The sequence below is a fragment of the Chiloscyllium punctatum genome, chromosome 5 (assembly GCF_047496795.1).
Source record: "Chiloscyllium punctatum isolate Juve2018m chromosome 5, sChiPun1.3, whole genome shotgun sequence".
NCBI classification, from domain to species: Eukaryota; Metazoa; Chordata; class Chondrichthyes; order Orectolobiformes; family Hemiscylliidae; genus Chiloscyllium; species Chiloscyllium punctatum.
Window position 1 is genome coordinate 91,702,370 of NC_092743.1, and position 26,021 is coordinate 91,728,390.

Genomic DNA, 26,021 nt, shown 5'->3' on the forward strand with positions numbered 1-26,021 from the left:
AGATCATAAGACATAAATGCAGAAGTAGACTATTCAGCCCATCGAGTCTACTCCCCCATTCAATGAGATCATGCCTGATCTAATAATCAGACAAATGAGTGTAACTCACCATGACAGCAGACCTATCCTGATAGTTGCAACACAGGTAGAGGACTTCAATGCTGTTGGATTTTGGCAACACTGCTTAGCTGACATTACCGCAGACAGACTAACAGTATTGGTAAACATTCACTGAGAAATTCCTGCTTTTAATTTACTAGTCTAATCATGTCTTTGCTTTTACTAACAATTATCCAAGGGATTTAATACATGCATTACAATATCCTTCGTTAAGATTAATTTGTGATTTTCCTTGTGTTGATCGTTATAGACTGCACTGAGAACCAGAAGACTATGCTTGGAAATAGTTAAGATGGACAAACCACAGTAAATAGGGATCAGACGAAGCATTGGGAACTGTTAAGAATTCAAAGATAACAGTATCTGCTGCCAGAAGATGAATTGCTATTTTTAGGGAAATGTGGAACACAGGGATAATTCTGGGCCAATTTGTTTCTTCTTCATAGATTTATCATTTTCTCCTAAAAAGTGAAATATTTACACCGGTAAACTTTTTATGTTCTTAAAGTGAGAATAGAATCATTTTCAAGTTTTAGTGCGAACGGTTGGCATCAGACTATTCAAGAAACTGCCAGATGAATAATTCCACAGTATCCTCTTCTAACTGTGTGCCTTAGTCCAAACCACAGAAAAATATTCTCTGTGCTTTATGTTAGTTATTTTTTCTGTTTCCCACAAGTTTATAATCTCTCTGACTGAGATTGTTGGTTTGATGCCAGTTGATGCTGGGTTATACAGGCTCAGAAACTTGAAACTTTCCAAATTTGTATATTTAAATGCTTTGCAACAAGGGTCACTGGTCTGTGATTTCCATTGAAAGAATTACTAGAGGATGCAAAATTCAAAAGATAGGCAATCCTTCCAAAACCCAAGTTATTACTATTTAGTTGCCATAAAATGGCCTTGCTAATAATTGGACTTTAAGTGAATACTTTCTTCATTTTCTGGGTTCAATTCAAACTCCAGTAGTAAGAGCAAAATATGCGTTCTCCTCTTTATTCACCCATCCTGTCTCTATATCGCCAATCTTTAGCATATTCGATCAATACTTCCCAAACATTTTCCCGCCATAACTCCATTTCGAGGCTTGAAAATTGCTCCAGCTCCTCAGTGAAACTGTAAAAGTGAAGACCTGTTATACGCCAACTCTTGAAACCTCGTCAGAGGTGTATGGCAGCCATTACTGCCCTGGATCTCTTGATCCCAAAATGTTAGCATGCCCAGCCTACTTGAGGGAAGACCCTTATTAGAATGTCTATTGACGCCACTTTATTGGTAGGATGATGTCCTGAGAGTTGCATATGATATAGTAACTGAATAAGAACATGAAGGTACAGTGAGTACTTTGTAGAAGGTTAGATAACACATGGAACAGCAGTCAGAAGCAGCCACGCATTTCTTAGTCATCATTAAAATTAAAGATAAATTGACTTCAAATACAGTGTCTCAGCTTGTGATGTGACACTGGCAATGAAGAAAGAAAATTAAGGAAGAAAAATACAGAGGTAAATACAGAGATATTTAGAGTTGTGCCATGGTATTTGCTGGAGCTGATATGATCACAATCCAGGTTTAATTCAGGGGTTAAAATTTCCCTCCTTAATGCCTATCACAAGGGGAGCTGTTGAACAGGATGAGGCACTATACAAGCAGGAGGAAGAAAAGCAGAAGTGAGTGTCTCACTGTGGGCTGCCATTATTAGGATTAGCCACACTTTTATGTTCCACTAATCTTTCACCTTCCCCCCCAACACCCTGTCCTGAAAGACCTTAATTAGTTCTTGAACTCTTTGGATATCAAGTGTAAACATTTTGTTTAATCCCTAAGTCTTTCATGGTCCAACTATATTACTGCCACCCCTAAAGTGGCCAGCACTTTTTTGCTCTCTGGCATTGGAATTTTGGGCATTTTCCCTTCCTTTCACTCTGCTCTTCTTTAACAATACACGGAAAGCTCAGGTAAAAGCATTGGCAGTATGACATGATTGCACTTTTTCTTCTGAAGTCAACCATAATGTGGTATACTTACCCTATTGACCAAGAGTCCATTGCCAATTGAATACAAGCAACCTGAGTGTGATTTCCAGTAGAGTTTAATCCACACATCTAAAGCTATCAGTCAACAAATCGGTGTGAATTCAGCATTATTGTTAAAGGTCATATAAATTTTTTTGATGCTTCAGCAGTGAACTGACTGGTCTGATATTGAATCATATAGACCAGTATAGTCTCAGGTTTAATTATGAATCAAGTTTTCTGATCTCCGTCAAGGGGAACAATAGGAGTTCTATAATTGGCAATAGTGCTTTCTAAACGTAATAAACAATCAATAAGTGCCCTCTTCTGATTGCTGTCCAATAGTTTGTGCCGAAAGATGCATGTGTTAGTATCACACAAGGACGGGGTGGAACTAATTATGTTGCTTTAGCAGTTGAATACTCTGTAGCATTCACTGTGTTGATTTAGAATTGGAGTTCTACAATTAGTGTTATTGATTCAAGGCTAAAAGTCGGCTGCATGAATTCCTACTATTATGTACCCTCTGCCGAAAGTGCTTTGTGCATGTGTGTCATGAAACTAGAGTTCAGGATTGAATCCAATTCGGACAAGTTCCGATCTTGGTATTCATTATCTTGAATCCACATGCTGAAAAGTCCCCCTGGCCTTCACAAGGCAGCCTTTTGGTCCATCGAATGTGTGCCATCAGATAACCAGGAAGTCCAAAACCAAGGGTCACTGTCTCAGATATGAGGGAGACCATGTAGGACTGAGATGAGGAGAAACCTGCTCACCTAGAGAGAGGTGAGCCTGTGGAATCCTCTGTCATGGAAAGTGGTTGAACATTGAATGTTTAAAAAAAAATAGATATAGTTCACAGGATAATGAATTGGATAATCAGCCATGATCATATTGAACAGCAGTCTCAAGGGCTGAATGGCCTATGTCTGCTCCTATTTTCTATGTTTCTACCTTTTTATGTCAGATCTAATTCATCTCAATCCCCTGTTCTTTCTCCATAATCCTGCAACTGTATGCTTTTTCAAGTATCCATCTAGTTCCCTTTTCAAAGTAAACATGGAATCTGAAATGCAATCAAGATCATGATAACTCACGAGATTAAAAAAAATCTCCTCATTTCCCACCTGGATTTTTCCAATTGTCTTTAATCTGGTTAGCAATCCTCTACCAGTGGAATCCATTTCTTAATCGCAACCTCTTATAATTGTGAACACTTTCCTAGAATATCTTTCTAACCATCGCTGTTCTGAAGAAAACAGTTTCAGCTTCCCTGCATTTCTACTTGATCTCTCTCTCTCTAGAAAAATAACTGATAGTGTTTTCCATTCTGTCCATCCTTTTACCTACAGAAGGATCACATACCCTATTTTTGTTACCTTAATAACTTACTCATCCACACCGTCGAAATTTTGTGTTCGTGTGTATCCAGATCCATCTGTTTCTTCACTCACAGTAGAATTGTACTACTTTAGTTTCATTACGTCTTCAAATTATACCTTCCAAGATGTATAGAATAGAATCCCTACAGTGTGGAAACAGTAGGCCCAACAAGTCCACACTGAGTTTCCAAAGAGTAACCCACCTGGACCTATTCGCCTACCGTGTTACTCTCCATTTTACCCCTGACTAATGCACCTAATTTACACATCCCTGAACGCTATTCACAATTTAGCATGGCCAATTTACCTAACCTCCACATCTTTCAATTGTTGGTTGAAAACTGGAGCATCCAGAGGAAACCCACGCAGACATGAGGAGAATGTGCAAACTCCACACAGATAGTCGCCCGAGAGTGGAATCGAACCAAGTCCCTGGCACTATGAGGCAACAGTGCTAACCACTGAGCCATCCTGCCAAACTAAAATAAAAACAATGAAACCATTTGGATCTTGAAGCTATAATTCATCCTTTTGGATCTTGCGATATAAAATTTGTACCCACCATCCAAAAAAATAATTATTGTATGTCCTATGAAGACTTCTTTTGAGTTTGGAATGGAGAAATCTCATTAAAATACAGAGGTTAGCTCTCCTGAGGTGCAGCCTCTGTCCAGGAAGGACTGAGGAAGCAACAAAGTATGGAGGTCAATACTTTCCATTCATGGCACTCCAGATTTTCAGTTGTTCACACTAAGCATATGTCAACTTGTTGTTTGGTTTTATACCCAAATCCTGGCGTTTGGGTTCAAGTGGTTGAGAGTATAGAATCATAGAATCCCTACAGTGTGGAAGCAGGCCAATCTGCCCACACTGACCCTCAGAAGTGCATTTCCCATGGACCCTGGACACTATGGGTAACTTACCATGGCCAATCCACATAACCTACACAGTTTTGGACTGTGGGAGAAAACTGGAACACCCAGGGAAAGCCCATGCAGACATGAGGAGAACGTGCAAACTCCACACAGACAGTCACCCAAGGCTGGAATTGAACCCAGGTCCCTAGTGCTGTGAGGCAACAGTGCCAGCCACTGAGCTACTGTGTCACCCATAGAGATGGCAAGGTGAAGATCTGTCTTCAGGCTTGGGCTTCATTAGTACACTGTTTATTGCATATTCATAGTAAATATTGCAATACGTGCCAGACCACGATTTACAAACTCTGATCTAATTGTTACATTATTTAAAGACTGCTCCATGAAGTCTATCATGCTAGTCGGTCTACCCATATACTGCTCTGCATGTGTTTCTAAAATTCACATGACTAGATCTCAAGCTTTTGCTCAGCTCTCTGTCTGTCTTTCTCTTCCTTCTTAACTCTGTCCACACTGTGCTGTTTAAGGAGCAGCTCTGTTATGATATCACAAGGATACTCTAGGGTGCTAAAGTCCTGCGCAACAGTCAAAGTTAGATGCTGCAGGTCTCCAAGCTATCGGCTATCCTCTTGCTGAATGAGGCTGTGGAGGAAATTACCTTATAGACTTGGTGTTGTATTATTGACAGAGTGGAACTGGAGGTGGTGTTTGACTTCAAAGAGGATTAAATGAAGTCTTGTACTTACAAAACAATATATTTTGGATGGTGGGAATGAACTTTGTTTTGTAAGATCCAAAGCAGTTGATTATAGCTTCAAGATCCCAATGGTTTGACTTTAAATTTTTGCAGAAGTTCATTATATCTGGGAACTGCTTCTCTCTAGTTGATATGATTGTTCAGGGTCAAGAATGCAAACTGTGGTCCTACTCACCTGAGTGTGATTCTTTGATTAATTTATAATCCCCCTTTTGACAATGGGAACAATAATGATACTTTAAATAGCAGGAATTGTAACAGCTTCTTTGGAGCTGTTATTGCTCTGTCTGGTCCTGTGCTGTTGGTTACTTGCAGCTCTGGATTCTCCTCCAAATTGTACAGTTCATTTTTATCATTAAATTAACTTTGGATTTTTCAGAGACTTGTAGGTCAAATTCGCCACTGAAGAAATAACATCTGAATTGCCAAAATAATTCCCATTTCCTTTGGAGGACTCATTGGAGCCAATCCATATCAGTGAAATGGGGTTGAAGGAAATGGGGCTAACTCCTTCAACCCATACCTCCCAAATTTTACTGCAAGACTCCAAGTTAGTATTTACTAAGTAAGTGATGAAAGGAGCTGCAGTAACGTTAACCTGAGGGACATATCATATTGGGGAAATCACTTTGTATTATCACTGTTGCTGCAGGTTGGTGTGATTTTACCTACAAATTAACCTTCTATGTATTTTGCAAGTAATCTGGGACTAATACTACTGGTTGCATTCAGTTCTGGTCAAAGTACAGTTTTACATTGGTGACTTGGTTTGCTTAACGTGAATCCCTGTTTGTTATGGAGAATTCTAAAGTACAATTACTCCTTAATAGCATATGTTCCCTTTGAGTCAGATAACTTGTAAATCTGTTCCCCTAATCTACTATTACAACAAACTGCTTCAGCTAGATAAGGTCTAGGAGTGGGTGGCAAAGATAGTCTTTCTAACACTCCAGCATATGTGTCTCATTGCTTTCCTGAGATGGGGAATATGTGAAGGACAAGCTTCCGACAGTCTTTCTGTTCCATGTCTAAAACTCCTTTTTGTGTATACTTTGGAAGGGTCAGGCTCCAGTAGGTTCACTGCCACATACTTGTGTCCTTTCTTTGAAGTCCACTAATGCTAGGCATGAGCTTAGTCTCACCAAGCTCTCAAAAGCACATGGAAGCATCAACAGTGTTACACGTAATGTCATTAGTTGAGATAGTAACAGACACAAATATTTTTTAAAAATCTAATGGCAACTTTTACATTGTACAGACTTGGGGTCTCAGTCAGGCTGTTCTCGAGCCATGGAAATTTTCCAATAAGATGGACAGAAACTAGCTGACGTTGTGAAAGTGCTCAGCACCAGCCTGGAAGGAGCTAAACATTGTTTAAAACTTCACTGTTGTGCTCTGTACTGACTACAATGTTCACTAGTAATGCTGTACCAATGGTATAGATTATGATGACCTCCACAAAAGATACAGTTCTGCTGTGGCCTTCTACCTATTCTAAAGTCTCCTTGAGTACATGTTTATTGCCATCACCAGAAATAGGTGGCTGGCACAGGAGCATGGAAATGCGGTAGCACATCTCCATTAGTGGCAGTCCTGCTGATAGAGCAGCAAACAGTCTGTATGTACTATGGGACAAAGGCCTCCATGAGTCAGGAATAAGATGAAGTTAGAAAATTTTTATTGCAAGCATTTACTACAAGGACAAACCTTTGATGTAGTGACGTGTCTTTTGAAATGTTACAGTCATAACGGATATTTTCACAGAATCTTCAAAGAGTGGGAGGGGAGCAGAGTCCCCTGTTTGATGGCATTTTGTGTCTTTTCCTACATTTGTGTTTGTTTCCCTTGTATGATCACATTTCTCCTGTTCACCCAGATATCATATCCACAGAGAGAGAAACAATTTTAACACTCCACACTCGGTTAACTCTTTACTTTCCACATTACTGCATGGTGAGAAAGAAGGATATCTGGAATAAATTGAAACCACTTGACTTTACAGACCAGTGTTCTGTAGCAGCACACCAATGCTCACAGTTCCTGTTCAAAGCCCCAACTGCTAATTGACACAATGTCTTGAATCAGAGAAAAAAAGGTCAAAAGGAGATAAGGTTTCAGGTGATGAAGAGTCTCATTAGGTGATGGTATCTGGCAGATGTGAAAGATTTGTTGTTCCTGACCCTGTGGTCGATTGTCAAATCTTCAACGGTCAGAGGGATAAACTGGTGTTGCAAAAACCTTTCAACAAGTCCCGATCATATGGAAGCACAGGCAGTTACATTCTGATACCAGGTGGTTTTTATGTCAGTTTTCCTTTCTGTCGCTGTTTCTCCTTTCTGCTTGCTGTCATATGGTCCCTAGGCAATCCCAAATCCCATGTGACTCCCTGTCACATTAGTCTATTTTACCATAAAGAATATTGTAACCTCGAGCGTTGATGTGGGTTAATTGGTTAATCTTACACACTCATGCTGTCAAGGAGGTGTCTCACTCTGGGGTAGCAGAGCATTCCAATCCAGGAATATATTACTTAGGTTTTTAAAGGTCAGAAGATTGCGAACAGCTTGCATATCTCCATTTCCCAATAGCATTGGTAGGATTATCCTACATGATGTGGACCTTACAACAAAAATGACTAGATTAGATTAGGAGCTTCGATTTGAAAGTCGCACAAATGTCATCTATACAGGGACAGGAATGAGCTCAGCGCTGATCGAACATTCCAAGCCTGGAATCTTCTCATGTAGTTTTAATGGTGCATTTACCCAGTTGAACATTGAAAAAACATTGCATTAGCTTCAAACTGTTGTCTTAATATATATTTATATTGGTCTGAAGTGAAAGAAAGATTGTATTTAAATGAGGCCTTACACAGAGTCAGGACATCCCTAAAGCTTTGCATCCAATTAAATACTTTTGATGTGTAATATTTGTTCCAGTGTAGGGGAAAAAAACGACATCCTGTATTCACACAATAAGGACTTTGTTTGAGACATAAATATTGAATTCTGGGGAACATTTCCCTGCTTTCTTTCAAAATAGCACCATGGGATTTTTTTTCCATCCGCTTGAGAGGGCAGCCAGAAACCTGTTTTAATATCTTATTCAAAACATGACGCAGCACTCCCACTGCTCTGAAGTGTCAGCTGAGGTTATGGTCTTTGGGTGATGAACCCATAACCTTCTGACTTAGGCAAGAGTGGAATCAACTAAACCTTGGTGAATGTTAGTGACTTACAAATGTACAAACCTACATTTGTCTGGTGGAGTAATCTTTCCATTTTCTTACGTTTAGTTAAGTTATCCAATTTGACTACTTCTAGGCTAGGTATGGCAATATGCATCCGATGTTATAAATAATAATGATGATGCGAGCATTGGTACTGTGTCAACCCCAACCCATTGGCAATGCAGCAGAATTTCACCACCAACACTATTAGGAAGCAGCAAGAGACTGGGAAATTGGGATTCAAGAAATATGGTGAGCATGATAAGTGGGGATTCTAATCAACTCTTGCTGAGCAACTGGCCTCAGGCTGAGGTTATTATTGTGAGTTACCATCATGCAGGCTCTATAACATTGGTTTTAATTTCTAATGTGGTAACATTAGAAAAAAGCAGAGAAACCGGTTAGAGCACATCTTCGAAGGAAATGGGCATGTGACCGATGTTCTGGAGGGAAGATTTCAAGGAAAAGGAGGAAGTAAAAGGAAATCAATGAAAAGGAAGAAGAATATCAATGTTAGATGATTCGGCAATTGAAGGTAGTAATTGGCAAAAAAAAAGACTGGCACAGTAAAGACAGACATAAAAAGACAACAATGAACCAAGGGCTTGTGTTTTGGTAAAGCACACATAATAATGACGAATATCAGCTGACAGCAACTTGGCAGCACATTAGGCAATAGGTATAGACTGGATACTTATGACAGATTTCCAGTTTCTCTTCATATTTTTTCCAATAAAGAGGAGATGGGGAGGATTAATTGAGGTTTAAATACCCATCCTAATAAATGTGCATTATATTTGCCTCCAATACACAAAACACTATAGTGTAGTTTCTGTTCTTGGCAGTTTAATATCTAATATGTCTCTTAACAGGGGACCATTTATTAAGTAGATTAACTTGAACTGAATAAAGTTGATGCTATTATTATCCTAATACATTAACATTCAATGTGATAATGCACACTCTCTGCACATTCCGAAGGACTGATGTTTTGACCAAATTAACTTTCAGGTGAAAACTAATTGCTACTCTTTCTCTAAGTATAATAATTTATTGCATGCATTTCCACCCAGAAATATAGGGCTGAATCTTACAATTTATTTGACTAAATGAAAGTTGTATTGGATTTTTTTGGAGGAAATCCCAGGGCACACTTTCTCACCCTATTTTGCCAAATGCATTTTATTAACAACCTGTGCCATTCCAATGGCATCTGTCTCATCCAATTCCAATCCCATCTCACAGAGCACCGTTGCTAAAACAACTTACCACTTGGTGGATGTGCATTAGAAGAAAGGCAACCCTAGTATCCATGCCATTTGTGCATGAGGATAAACACCGGCAGTCCAAATCTAGCCAGTTCAGTTAAGGATGTTTCCTGAATGTATCTGAGAAGGGTGAAGATATGACTATCATTCGTGAATGGGAAATCCTAATAAAGAAGGTGCTGTAACAAAGCACAATCCTCTTACTGGAGGAGCAGCAGAGGGGGCTGTGCCACCAGATCCTGTGCCAGCCTGTTTTCAGGTTGGCACCTGGTTCAGTGCCATCTCCAGAGTATGGAAGAACAGCCAGCAGTGCTGAACTTCTCTCCTCCTTCAGGATAAATACCACACCTTTCTTTTTGCTTTTTCACACTCACTCTATCTCTGTACTGCACCCACCTCATACCAAGATTTGTGTTCTGTCGCTCTCACTATTGCTTGCAACATCATCCCTCACTCACTCTCACCTTCCCTGACCTTCCATTTCACTAACCACACATGCCCTCTGCCCTGCCTACTCATCTGCTTGAGACAGCTCATCACCTTTCCCTGACATGAACCACCACTAATTACTTTCATCTCAATCACTCAGTTCCTCCCTTATACAGTCATACAGCATGGAAATAGACCATTTTGTCCAACTCACTCAAGCTGACCAAATTCCCAAAAGTAAACTAGTAACACTTGCCTGTTGTTTGCCCATATCGCTCTAAACCTTTATCCCCGTCCAAATGCCTTTTAAATGCTGGAACTGTAGCTGCATCTACCACTTCATCAGCTCATTCCATACACACAACACCCTATCGCAGGTGACAATGCATTGTACATGATTTGGCACTGCTTTGACCTTATAGATGGCTGTTTGTTTCTCTATGTAACCCCAAATGTAACTGTGCCAACATGAGGCATAACTTCATGTCCACACAAAATGAACCGTGGACTGATATCTGTTTTGAAAGTCTGCTGCAGAATGTAGAAACAGCAGAACAAGTTGTCCTGTTGACACCATTCTCCTGCTTCTATGACATCCTTATTCTTTCTCTGGCCTCTGAGGTAATGGGGTAACTGAGTTATTCAGCGATGTCTGATGCCGGGAGGTGAGCAGCAAACAATGAATCAATGCATTTGGATGGCCCAAAGGTCTCTGTCCTGTACAATGTATGGCTCAGTGTGAAATGCTGCTTCTCTTTAGATTCCCTCACATTACTGATCCTGTAGACCCTTTATTACAGGTGAGACACTTGGGAGAGCTGATAGAGTCATGGTCATGTCACTGGTCTGGAAACCTAGACAAACGAAGCTAAATATCTGGGGACATGCGTTTGAATCCCACCATGGCAGAAAATGAAATTTAAATTCAATAAAAATCTGAAATTAAAAGCTGGTCTACTGATGACCACAGGTGATTTCTATATGAAAAAAAAATGATTTGGTTCACTAATGTCATTCAGGGAAGGAAATCTGTTGTCCTCACCTGGTCTGGCCTACATGTAACTCCATGCCTATTACAATATGGTGATGCTTAGCAGCCATGTATGGACAATCAATAAATGTAACCTAGCCAGTAACATCCACACCTCATGACCAAATAATAAAGTAATTAGGCAGTCCACTCTGAGTGTGGTTGTAACCATTCTCTTCCCAATTGTATACTTTCTGATTTCCAGCAGAATGGAAGGTGACAGTGAGTGCTCTTCGCTCAGTGCCTTCCAGCCTCAGCCCCATACCTCATTGCAGACCCAAACACCCGGATCCCCTTTACTGGCAGCTCATCCCATAAACCCGTAGGCTACGCACCTGTCCAGGGCCCCAGCCAACAGCTCCCGCCCACATATCCCAAGCTGTGGGTATATGAGGTGACCATGTACAGTAACCCTCATTGAGGCCAGGGTGTTTCTGCCCATGAATGAGGTCCCCACCCCCGCATGACCACCCCTTCAGATTCACATTTTTCCATATAACTCCCCATTTGATGATGCTGCTCACAAGTGTAATTTCCCTGACTAACCCCCCACCACCTCCCCCCTACCACCCCCCCACCCCAGCCTGCACACCCCACATCCTGAAGGATATTTTGCAGAGTCTCCTTCCTGCATCTTTTCTCCAAAACCCCCGAATTCCCTCACTTTGTATGGATGGCCCTCATGGATTGAGGACATCCTCTTACCGAACCCAAAATGCCAGTCTCTGGTGAGAAGTGCCCAGCCCCCTGACCAGTGGCTGTACCTCTCCTTAACCACATTCACCTTATTCTCTGGACTGCCCACAACAGAGGCGTAGGAGTGACTATGGCCCATTCCTCAGTCCAAACAATTAAAGGTTTCTTGATCAAGGAACTCAAGCCAGAAGCCTAACTGTTCCCAAACCCCTGGACTGGAATGGGAGGCTGCCATTGACTTGTTTTGCTAGGAATCCTTGACTGATGAGTGTTTCCATTGACTTCAAAAAGGACTACTCTCCTCAGACTTTGAGATTTGGCTCCTTGTTTGCTGTGTATGCTGTGTGCTTGAGGTGGATGCTGCTGGCATTTGTGAGGTTGACATAGCACACTGCTATCCATTAAAATGTGTGCCCCTTGTTGGAGGGCTGCTCACCAGCAAGGCAAGTTGTGGGGGTCTGTAACTGCATTAATTGGCATGGCACAGCAAGTCAGGGATACTGCAAGGGTGCAGTAGGCACTAACTGAGTGAATGGTAAGTATGGTCCAATCTATGAGTGTGTATCTGTGATGCAAAATGTCCCGACTGCAGCATTTCAATGCTAGTCACTGGTGCAAGTATGTACTTCCTGAGTGGCCTAGCAGACACCATAACTTTCAAGTAGGGCTGGCAAACGTTGGATACCAATGTCCGTGGATGTGTGCGGTTGGTGTCCGTGGATCAAGCCATGAGATGCTGTTTGTTCTTAAGCAACATGGATCTAATTCAGAGCAAGTAGCGAGCTGAAGTTGCCAGGTAGCTGCACTGATTTTCATGCACTTCAACTTTAAATAATCTTGCAACATTTTGCAGAAACAACAGTGATCTAGATATTCTAAATAGAGCAGTTTATTTTGGATACTTAACCAGACATCAATATAACAATCACCAGTTGTGAGAAATAGACTGTATTAGTGGAATGTTACAGGAGTCTGAGTGACATGGGTTCTAATGAGGTTTATGGCAGAACTGTACAAGAAGCCTGGAGACCTCAGGAGCAACTGCTTTATGCATTTGACAATAGTGTGGCAAGTTTTTTACTAGGCAAGTTTCTTGACTTTGTGCTTGTTAGATGTGTATAATAAACTAGGAGACTGGCTATCAATCAGGCAAATTGGGTCTTTAATAAGACATTTGCCTTACTTAGTTGGATGGCTGGTTTGTGAGACAGAGTGATTCCAACAGTGTGGGTTAAAAATCCCGCATTGGCTGAGATTACCATGAAGGTCTTTCCTTTTCAACTTCTCATTTCCCCTGAGGTAGGGGATGCTTGAGTTCAACCACCACGAGTCATCTTTCTCTCTCAAGACAGGGTAGCCCAGTGGTCCTCTGGGACAATGGCAACCTTACCTTACATAACAAATGCTAGTTCTCATTAACTCGCAACTTGCCTTTGACTAGTAACAAACCCACCACAATGTTTTCAAACGCATAAAAGAGATGCTCCCAACAGCTGCAGATTTCTTGTCCGGCTCTGCCATAAACCTCATTTTAGCCCATGTCACTCAGACTCCTGTAACATTCCACCCATACAGTCTATTTCTCACAACTAGTGATTGCTATATTGATGTCTGGTTAAGTATCCAAAATAAACTGCTCTATTTAGAATATCTAGATCACTGTTGTTTCTGCAGAATGTCACAAGATTATGTAAAGTTAAGGTGTACAGAAGTTTGCCAAGTAACTGTCAGTGATGTGATTCCCAGCTGGAACATTGACAGTATTGGTGAGTTGAGTGAAATGTTTTCTTACAGGGAGAGATGAAGAACTGGATTTTGTTATCCCCACACTGCTCCTGGGCACTTCCAAAAGACCAGCGAAACAACAGGAATAGCAAAGGGCACAAATGACTCGAAAATATTTTCACTGGTTGCAGAGTATAAAACTTAGAGTCAGATCTGGTGAAATTTATGAAACACTTGTCCACAAAAGTGGCGGTAAGATGTGAGGAACCCTTTGCGAATGGTTATTGAGGTTAGGCTAAATTTTATGCTTTTGTTTTGGGTATGTGCAAGTTGTCTTGAGTTTTTTGGAGGGATTCTTGCTCTGAGGTTCAACCAGATTTTTTCCATGTTTCTCTTATTAATGTCATTAGCTATCTAACCAACCCCCATAACAGCTGTTGCGTTTCAGTCTGTCCTGATTTCACTGTGTGCCATTTCCATAACAACTGACCACTCAGTGGATATCCACTGAAAGAGTGGCATTCCTTGTGTTCGTGAAAAACACTGTCAGTCTGGAATTGCCCTCCTTGGTTCCAACCTTTGCCTCAGCCTTGGAAGATGGTGAAAAATGGTGACTCCAAATGCGGGTGGAGACCTGGAGGCCCATGGAACAGGCATGGGACTACCTCCTCTCCCAAGACCAGCAATAGCGCCCATCGATTCCAAAACTGCTGCATAGGTCTGTGCAGGCTTAGTTGTCAGAAGAATGCCCAGCAAAGTCAATGACCAGGTCTACACCACCAGTATAAGTGCCACTATCTTCTCTCAAATACTTCCCATTCACTGCATCTCTACAAATGTACCCGCATCCCATCAAGGCTTGTGCTGTATTGCTCTCAGTATTATCTGCAACAGTTTCCCTTACTCTCTGTGATCCACCCTAACCCCTAACATCGTTAACTCTTCATGCCCTTTGCGTTGCCTACTCATTCTGAGCCACTGTCCACCAAGCCAGTGACCGACCATGTCCAAGCCACTGGCCTGGTATCAGAGGCTGCCCTTGGCTTGATGTGCTAGGACCCCTTGAGTCTCCGTTGACTTGATTGAGGCTCTCTGCCAATCATGACAAGCCTTCTGTGTCCGTTCTCAGCAGCAAGGCAAGACATAAGTATTATGAGGTTGGTATCTCTGGCTGAGGGACAAAGCATGAAAAGGCAAGGCCACCTAAGGCAATGCAAATCAGGGATGCTGTGAGCAAGTAGTTTCAGAGTGAGTGAATGCATGACCATTGAGCTTCCAACTGGTCCAGTCCATGCACTGGATGTGTATCCTTCAGTGTACAGTGTCTTTGCTAAAACATTGCAATCATAGATACTGGTACCACCTGAGTTTCAACATTGAAATGCTCAAGCATTCTGGAGTAATCTAAAGATATGTCATGCGGGTTCTTAGAGGCTGGCATACATCAGATACCAATATTTGTGTATGTGGGATGTATGTGGCTGGTGCCCATGGAGTGTGCCTGGTATCCAATGGGTGGAGGCCAGTAGCAGCCTTTGGTGTGTTAAAGTCACCAGGTACCCATTCGACCACCGCGTTAAGAATCTACAATGTGTGCCTTGTTTCGCTGATACCTGAATATTATTGAGGTGAGTTGCAGTGTTAATAAGACATTTAACAAGCTATAACCCGCTTTAATTGGTAATTTATCACTACCCATTGAGAATCTCAACTCACCACTTGGCAAATATACAAAAGTTGCAGAAAGACGCTCCCAATGGTGAGATAGGTCTCGGGGAACTTCTCAACTGATTCAACCACAAATCTTAGCATCGCTCTTGTCGCTCAGACCCCTGTAAGATTTCACTTGTTGGATCGCTTACTACTTTTAAATCTGTGATTTCATTAACCAAAGGTGTTATGGCAAAAAATGGGTGTATAGAATCATATTGCCAATCAGCTTTGATTTCATTGAATGGTGTAACAGGGTCAAAAGGTCAAATGGTCTAGTCCTGTTCCTATGCTCCTACTTTCCTACTTAATTATGAAATGTTGCATAGAGAGGACAGCAGGAATCAGTAGAAAGGAAATAATGTTATGAAAGTAATTTCATTATGATTGAAAAACATGTACTTCATCAGTACCACAAAGTAAAAAAAAAAGCCTTTACCACCACTCACGCTGCATGATGCAGATATTAAATGACTTCCTCAATGAGCAACATGACTGGCAAGAAGACTGGCAGACAATTCCAGCTGGCAGTGCATTGCCCACCATATGTTGGTTCAGCCTTCCCCACCGGTGTCAGGAGCACATTGAAAGTATCTAATATAACAAATATCACGTATAAATTAGTGTCATGCGATAGTACAGAACTCTTTTCCAATTCTGAGTTGTACCATTGGCTGAACACACCCAGCAATGGTGCTCAACAGTAGGAAAGCCCTTCATCGGGGATCTTGTGGAACTTATCGGCCTAATTGCAACTCTGCAAGTCCAGATTGTCTGTGATGCTTGGGTCAATACTAACAGGTAGGCACCATTCCATTTCCAGGCCGGTCGAATGAGATGTATTTTGTGCTTCATTGTAACATATTATTGTGAATTTCAAATATCATTTTTTCCATTCCATTCACCCTTTCCATTCCATCTTATTGTCTTCTGTTCTATTGTATTTCTATCCCCTTGGATTGGTTTGGATTCTAATCTGATTCATTCCTTTCTGTTCTCTTCTTTGTATTTTATTCTGGAAAATATTGTCAATGGCAATGAACAAACAAAGGACTTTTAAAATGTATTTAAAGACAGCAGTTATTGTGTGAAACAAAACATTACTCTTCTGTTAGGTCAGATACTACTGAATGTAAGATGACTCTCTTTTTTTCCTGGCAAAAAAAACCCTTTGATTTTGTTTGGATACAATTTCTTTTTCTTCTCAACATTTTTGTTGAAATTAAATTTTATTAGTAAAGGATACAATTACAATGTTAAAACTCAGAAATATTTCCCATGGGAGATTTAATTTCACCCACTTCTTTTTCTTGAAAAAAAAGCCAAAGCAAACTAAAATTAAAAATGCAATAAAATGATAGTATTTCAGCTTGACTCTGCCACTGGCTAAAGTTTGCTATTTAATAAAAATGTAAATATGGTAAATTAAAACATAATGTCTACTTTCAGCTTCATTAGATTGATTCAGGGCAACCCAATGTCTTGCTTCTGAAGTTGAGGTGGGTCACCATGGCCTGAAGCTGCCTGATATACCTCAAAAGATCTGCTGAAGTTAAGCAGCACCAGCTCATGTGCCAGGGTATGTTAAATTATTTGCATTCTTGAGAGTCCAATGACAGTCATCCAAGACTTACTGACTCAATAACGTCCAGAGGGTAGGCTGAGAAATTGTTAATCCCACAGCCTGATCATTCCAAGTATTTGCACTTGAGTCATTTATTGGGAATATGATGATATACTAAGGGTTGGTATTTGTGACCAAGTGATTAGGTTGATGGACTTGAAGTTTGTTTAGGGTCTTCTGAAGCAGTGGTGGTGTACCTATGTCTGGGATAGAAGGTCAATGTTCAAGTGCCAACTGTCTCGGAGTATGTCATAACATGTCTGAATAGATTGCTTACCAATAATTTTTTAAAGTGCTCTAGTGAAGCTCAGGGCAAGCTGGAAGAATAATGCTTTATTTTCCGCTTGGGAACTTTACAGCCTTTTGGAATCAATATTGAGTTCAACAATTTTAGGGCTTGAGAAACCTTCACATCTGCTTATCCCAATCCCTTCACACCAGGCCTTGTTATAACATAGTCTGCTACTGCACACCACCCATCCTTAGCCACTAACTGTCCACTAATAAGTATTCATCCTCCCAAGCCGATCATTACCCACTCCTTGGTCTGTCCATCTGTTCTTTTCTCTCTGTTGGCTCTGTGTCTACCTATCATTTACTCTTTACCCCCTTCACCACACCCTATCTTCTACATAAAAGCCATCCTTTTCCTAGCTGCCATCATTCTGAGAAAAGGTCACTTGACCAAAACATTTTAACTCTGACTTCTCTGCACAGATGCTGCCAGACCTACTGAGCTTTTCCAGCAATTTCTGTTTTGTTTTTGATTCCTAGCATTTGCAGTTATTTTTGTTTTTATTTTAAAGTGTTGATTTGTAGGGCGTGTTGATGTATGACTCTTAAAGATTTCAGTATTGTGCTGAAGAGTCAAACTTTGACCCTTTGAAGTTTGTATTGTGTACCTGCCCCATATGACTTGGTATGAAAAAATGACATTTCATTTATAGGTTGAGTGTACAAGTCTTGCTCTCAATCATCTTGAAATTGATATCTATTCAGTTTGATTGAGGAAACACATTTGTGCTTAAAAGCAAACAGCTGCCTGCTCTTGTAAACTATCCTGCAATTTTATATCAGTGCAACCTGTATTATGGCTGACTATTGGAAATAAGCAGAGCAATCTTTATGTGCTTTTCACAATTACTCCACTAGTAAGGTACAGCCAAGTGCATTGTTTCTCATTAGAATATCGAACCAGGAGTGAAGGCAATATTATGCAGAATAATGCAAAGATGCAGAAGTTGCTGTCAGTGATGTTATGCTTTTCCAGAGCATGCTCTGGATGCTTGTAGACTGTAATCAATGGAAAGTTATTGAATTTAAGAGAATCAATACTGTTTTGCTGTTAACCTTGCTAGAAAAAGCTGCAGCTTGTTGAGTGATGTCTAATTGGGCTTTGAACAGCATACTAACAACATAATTGCTCCAAATGCCACTGTTAGATTCAAAAAGCTAATTTTATATTTTGCAGAATGTCAATTATTTTCCCACAGGGGTGAAAATCACTGTGCTTGTTTAAAAAAAGAGTTGGAATATTTGCCTTTATTTTAGGTTCTAACTTAATTGATTTATGATCTTTTTTTCATTTGAATATTTATGTTTTAAGAAAGGATGACCAGCATTTTTAACTAACTGGTTTGCTGCCCATGAGAATGCTTTAATGCAATTGGATATTTGACTTGTTTTCTGACTTCTCTGCAGCCACATGCTGGGGTATTCCCTTGGTTTGAAGCCAGACTTAAAATTGTGGACAGAAATGGGTAAGTTCACACGTGACAATTTGTGGGCAGCTTTCTTCAAGATGAACAACAAATGGTTTTGCTTTGTTGCTGACTACAAAACCTGTGTCAAAATCCATGTAAAAAGGGGAGGAGATGTTGGGGTGATAGAGAGGTAGACCATTGAATTACAGAAGGAAAACTCCCTTGGGAGTGTTTAAAGAGGAACAGATTATGTGTTTGATAGCAGTTTCCTATTGGAGGTGGTGGAATTGACAAAGATGAGTGATCAATTATGGAGGCCGAAGGGCTACAATATGTGGATAAGCAGAATCTTATCATGATTCTGGAAGGTAAAGAGTAAGAAATGCAGGAAACGGAATGGTCATAGTTTAACTTTAAAATACGAATTTCTTCATTTGCTTATTTGCAACAGTTTCTGCTTTTTTATGTATAGAACATTGAACAGGGCAGGAATGGGTCAAACATGATGCCTAAATTAAATAATCTCTTCTGCCTGCCATTGGCCCATATCCCTTCATTCCTTACATATTCATGTGCGTATCTAAAAGCCCCTTAAGTGCCCCTATCATATCTGCCTCCACCATCACCCCTGGCAGCACATTACCAATCTCTGTGTAAAAAGGTTGCCCCTCACATCTCCTTTGATTTGGCTGTTAATGGTATTTCCAGGCACAATTTCTCTAATCTTATTGTAAACTGAGGAAGATATTTAAAATCATTATTATTGGGCTTGAAATGTGAAGATGGAATTCAGTACTTTTCTAATAAATTATAGATATCACTGACATTGTATTCCCCATCCTCCTGAAATATTGACAGAGAACTTTCTTCTAGATTCTGCCATCAAATCATAGCGTACAACTGATACACCCAAAATACCTGGCTTTCTGGACCATTTGAGTTAGCAATATGATTGATGTATTGGCCAGACCAAGTACTGTAAAGGTACTCATTCCCTTTCCTGCAGGGTCTTGGTAAATCAGTTGGATTTTTATAACAATATTTACTTTTAGTGTTATGGATTTTTATTGCAAGATTTAATAAACCAAACACAATTTCGTGAACTGCCATAAGATTTGAATTCTCATTCCCAGGCTTGGCTTCTGGGATTACTCATTCCAGTACTGTGTATAGGGTGCTTCATGTCAATTAAAACAAAATGTCACTAATTATATTCTAAAATGTGAGTAGATTTGGTGCTGAGGTGAGCGACAAGATTTGAGGCCTGAGTTTGAATGATATCAGAACCAATTCCTCAGGGTACATTCTTCAAAGGGAAAGAATTCTACATTTTACAACAGGAGGCAGAGAATGTAAAATCCAAAAGACAACGATGAGCTAACAACTTCTTAAAAACTGGAACTCGATTTTGCCAGGGTGTCAGAAAGCTGGGGTAAGCTCCACCTCAGCCATTAAAAGTACCCCCAGACAATACATTAGGACCATAATTCCAATCGTTAGCTGCCAGCCAATCAGAGGGCCAATAGTTTTTTAGGCTCAGCAAAGAATGGTGGCTACTGTTGGGACTGCACCGGGTCACGATCAGGAATCATGGATGTTATATTGAGAATTCAGTATGTGGGATGTAGGGTCACAGGTAACGGCAAGTTAAGTTGGGTAAGTGGGGGAAGCTGGTGGGTGAGGTCAAGGGTAGTGTTACTAATGGTGTCTTAAAGATCACACCTTGGATCATAAAGTGCCCAATTCAGTGCATAGGGGGTCTATCAGGAGGTCATCAAACAATTCCTTCAGATGGCAAAAGCTCATTCCATGGCTGTAAAATGCCAGCTGCAGAAGGGAGAAGCCATTAATTAGCCACTTAAGGAGAACAATTGGTTTCTATACAGGAGAATCACCCTTTCCATTGACTCCATTGCCAACAGGCCAAGGCAGCAGGAAGGTAACAAACCATGCTCAGCATTCTCTGGTGCCTGTTCACCCCTCCATCTCCCAGCCAATATTCAAAAAAAGGGTGATAGGCCCAGTTTGGTTTGCTCTTTGTCGAATTAGGCTCTGCACTATCATGTGATTATAGAGTCTTTAGAAAGCTTACAGTGCAGATTCAAAAAGACGTGGAAAATTTAAACATTAATAAACATTTGAAAATTGGGAGTTTATTTAATTAAAACAATGCATGTTATGGAATAATTTGCTGAAAATGCTTTGCGTGATGAAAATATGAAACACCGTTTCCAGTAATTGGGAAGCCCAGTAATGATAGGTCGTCAATACAAGATTAACTGCAAGAAATTTAGATCACAGTGCAGGATAAACTTGTTCATTTAAAGAGTTCTTATGGTGCGGAATTGATTTCCAGGCTTAGTGACTGAGACAGAAACTCTGTCAATTTTCAAGATTAGCTAGGATCAGTGGATGTGGAGAATGGATGAAAGGATACCAAAACAGGTGGGGAAAAGTAAGTGCAGTTATTTGCTCTAATAGAGTGCCACTTGTATTTCAGATGAGTTAAGCTGAATTGTTTGTCCACAGAGAGCTGTTTTCTGTTCTACTGCTCTTGTTACAGCTGCGGTGAGCTCTCAAAGCACTAAAGTGGGCCTTTTATCTCCAGTTAACACCAGCCACCATGCATAGCAGATCAATAGGAGCACATCTTCCTGAATCAGGATAGTGGGAAATTTCACAAAACTCAGCAGCAGTCAAAGTTCAGTCCTAAATGTGTAAAGGCATTTCGTAGTGTTCAGACAAAGGGTGATAGGCCCAATTTAAGGCAAGGAGATGAGGGAACTGTTATTACACATCACAAAGTGCTTTTCACAAATTCTGAAATGAAGGTTGACTTTCCAGTGGGACTTCACTGGATGGTTCATAGCCTTGGAGATATATTGTAAACTGAGTGGATAAGTAATAAAACATCATAAAGTTAAAATAATTGACAAAAGAAGAGACGAATCTTGGAGAATACTTCTCACATAAATGCTTAAGACCTGGTTCAGGTGACTGATCCAGGAAGGGTCATGGAGTCTTTATCAAAAGGCAATTCGACATGTCGCTGAAGGGGATGAATTAGTAGGACTAAGGGGAAATACTGGGCTGTGGACATAATGTGAGGAGTTCTTTTGATGTGTCAGTAGATGCAGGATGGGCTAAATGGCCTTCTTTGTCCTGTAAGATTCTGTGATTTTTATGGCTTTCATCAGTGTCCAATGTGGTCAGGACGATTACTTAATGTCACAGACACCTCAACTTGCTGCGTATAGAATCCAGTAACTACTTGACACTGGTTCCATGTGCTATATGGTGCTGAAGGCCTGTACCAACAATCTGGCATGGGCCTCCTGTATTATGTTCTGCTAATGTTTCTATCCTTGTGACTGATGAAACACACTGCATGTAAACAGCTTGGTAAACAATTATTAACAAGGAACTGCTTTTATCAGGTTACAACAAAGTGAGTTCATGGAATTCACATCCTGAAATGTATCCTTTGTATTAAAAACAGTGTCACTGATTGTTTTGAGACTATGTACTGACTGAATTCAGTTTCTTGCTTCCTTTCCGCTAAGTGTCATCAACATGACTTTTGTCCTATGTTCTGTTTCATTTGTAGCACAAATAAATTCCCTGAGGCCCAAACACTCTTCTTAGGCTTCATCAAGGCTCTTCTTGGACATTTGTTTCCACTGAATTCAGTTGAGTTGTCAATGAGCAGAACTAATGCAGGCTTCAGATTATCCTTAGGTAGTTAAGGGTAGTTTTAGATACATTTAAGACAATAGGAAGCATTGAACTGTTTAACGTTTGACATTGTTACCAGCTTATACCATATCCATCATCCACCCCAGTAAACATACACTGCATTGTAATATGGTGTCCGGAAACATTAATATAGCAGATCACATTTTCTCATGTTACTGTATCTTCAATAATATTTATTATTGTCATGAAGAAATGATTGAAACCTACTTGCAGATGGCTGCTAATTTGGATCAAATCCCTATCAAAGTCCTGCAATAGGAAGGTTTAAAGTGATAATGATTTTGATCAGTTCACAGTGAATTATAAGGATAAGCTAGTGGGGGCGAGATTCAGTCCAAGTTGATTTTTAAATCAATTCAAAGCAATAGACATTGGATTTCAATTCAGTGGAAGTCCTCAACAACACATCAGGTACATTTTCAGTTCAATTATCAAGGCTTTGAAACATACTGAGTAATTTAGCTTGACTGTAGCAAATATTGGCACAGAGTGATAAACAAAATCTCTTTTCTTTATTAGTTCATATTCAGAGGAGGCATATAATTGAGGGACAACATAAATTTTTAAACAGCATGAAAATAAATGGTAGCAGAGGAAAAGGAACACGTATTTCTAAGATGTTATTCATATCCAAAGGACAATTTATAGAACCTTGTGGTGTTATGAACTGTTCTCCAGTGAGGTTTCCCAATTAGTTACAACTCCAGACAGGATACTTCAAACCATTAAGTTCTTGGATGGGGAGGGATGAATTGGCTCCCCTTAGTTACTGAGCCACCACCTTGGTTGGTTACAGCAATATTAATTTTAAAAGTATCCTTTCTCTTATGTATGCTTTTTCCCCCAGAACCAAATGAGCTTATGTTTAAAGGGAGTCAATTTATGCACTACTTCATGAATTACAAAATTAGTGATTTATCAATTACTAAATGCGAGAAAAAAATTAATTCGACACATTATAAATAAGAACTGAGTTAAGAAGAAGATGTTCAGATCAGTCTCAGAACTGTTCGCGAAGAGTGGATAGTTGAATGTTGGAGCACTGTTAATGGATTTACTGATAGCATTCACCGTGAAGTTGAACAGTTCATTTAAGATTCTGGGCTTTGTAGATTGGTTGAAATTCTTTAGTCCTGATTCCTTTTGGCAGTAGCTAACTGGCAGTGCTCAGTTTGTGAGGATGTATTTCCCTTGATTTTTATCTACAGAGCAGGGGTACTTAAACGGTTGTTCTCAGAGCACACTAATCCACATACTAAGACATTAGGCCACTAATATATACAGACCAAGGCTGGAGCTAGCTTCTAACTCTAGTTCTCTGTGGATTCTTGAAAGAAGAGAAAATACAAACATGTCTCTTGCTAGACTGTTCTCTTATTTTTAATATCATGATGTTCACAGTCTGAGATGTTCAAACATGTTCAGTTTGCGGTGCATTTTCTACCTTTGAAGTTTCGTTGACACCTCATCAGATTGACATTCCAGAGACTATCCCAATCAATCCCTAAACTGATAGCTGCAGTCAACTTTTACCTGTATGTCCTTGGATTAAAACAAATGTTGTAATTAAACTTTGGTAGTTCCATAGGTGGTCTGGAGTTATGATCCATGGTCATGACAACAGCCCATAGTAGGTTTTTTTTGGAATACAAACAGTATAACTGTCAATTTTCATATAACAAGCTCTCACAAAAAGCATTGAAATCAATGCATGGTTAAGCTGCTGGAAAGACAAATTTTGACCTGGCCACCAGCAGAATTCCCATGCTCTTCACTGGCAGAGTCTTGGGAACTTCTATATTTGACTGTACAGTCAGACAGAACCTCCCAGTCTCAATCAGTTTCTGTCAGTTGGGGAAATTAAAGTCATGCCATCAGTTTAATATCTATTCTGAATTTTAGAATCTTCAGTGGTCCCTTAGTGCTGCACTAAAGTGTCAGTCAAAATTCATATTAGACTGACCTATGTATCATTGTATTTACGTACATATAATATCCTCTATCAGATCTTGGCTTAGTTCTCCATCCAAATGCAATTACATTTTTTATCCCCAATCCAATGCTTTGACATAGTACAGATATATATTGAATTCATGGACTCTCACACATTGTACTCAATATTTTCAACAATAAGAATATAAAGACATAAAAAATAGGAGTAAATGTAGGTCATTTGGTACCTTGAACCAGGTGCAGTATACGAGCTGATATGTTTGCAGCTTAGCTCTACATTTTTGTCTGCTCTCACATTATTCATGATTCCCTTCTACACTAAAATTTTGTCTAACTCCGTATTATAGTCAATGACACAGATTTTGTGTTCTCTGGACAAGAGAATTCCAAAGACTTGAAGATAAGAATGCGGTAAAATGATGGTTCAGTGCTCCTTACTGCTACCTCACAGTGCCAGGCTTCAACTCCACCCTTGGGTGACTGTCTGTGTGGACATTGTCCTTGTGTCTGCTTGGGTTTCCTCTGGGTGCTCTGGTTTCCTCCTCAAACCCAAAGATGTGCAGGTTAGAAAAATTGGCCATGCTAAATTGCCCATAGTGTCCAGGGATATGCAGGCTTGGTGGATTAGCCTTGGGACATGTGGGGTTATAGGGATGGGATGGGTCTGGCTGGGAAGCAGTTCAGAGGGTTGGTATGAGCTGAATGGCTAACTTTCACAACGTAGGTATTCTATGAAGAGAAAATATTTCCCATCACATTCTAAAATGTGAAATGCCTTATTTTTAAACTCTGCCCCTTCATTCTAAATTTTCCCACAAGAGGAAACATAAGAAAGCATCTACCCTGACAAGGCACCTCAAATATGTTTCAATAGGATCACGTCTCATTCTACTCAAATCTCCAACCTATTCAATCATTCCTCATTACAGGCATCAGTATAGTGAACCTTCTCTGGCCTACTTCTAACACATGGATATCTCTCCTCAAATCGGCAAAACAAAACTGTACACAGTACTCTCTAAGGGATCTGTAAAGTTACAACAAGCCTGTTTTTGTTCTTATGCTCTTACAATAAAGGATCCATTCCAATTTAGTGCAACACCTGTATGCTGATATTTTGTGACTGATGTACAAGGGTTCATAAATTGGAAGCGAAAATAATGTTCTTCTTGGAGAATTTTGAGAAAAAAAGAGCTCCTTGACCAAATTTTGTCAAGGGCTATGTTTTGATTTTTGGGGATACTTTTAGATTTCACATTTATTTATTTCATTTCACTAACTCCTTTATTAGGTGATGCAGTAATGCGACAATGGCACCTGGTGAAGAGCATCAATTTCAGGTTCAACAGGAAAGAAAGTTTACGTCAGATATATTATTCTACTTTGAGTAATAAATTTCAGACAACTTTAATTGTTAGATAACCTGTGGTAGGTATTAATTTCATAAAGGAGATAATTACCATTAGTCATCAGTTTACTTTGCAGAATAGGTATAAAAGCAACTGAAGTGCACGAGTGAAGATTTTGTTTGGTAGAATTATTATTCATAAATTGTGTGAAACTAACAGCACCAAACTACTGCTTGTTGGTCAATGGAAAAATAGAAATATCTATTTTTAATAAAGAACTGTCAATTTAAATTTTCATTATATTTTATTTTGTCAAATTTTCATTTTCATTTCACTATGTCATGCAGCATTCTATAGATTGTCATGTACAGGAAGTGAGAGAAATGTAAACTAATGAGCT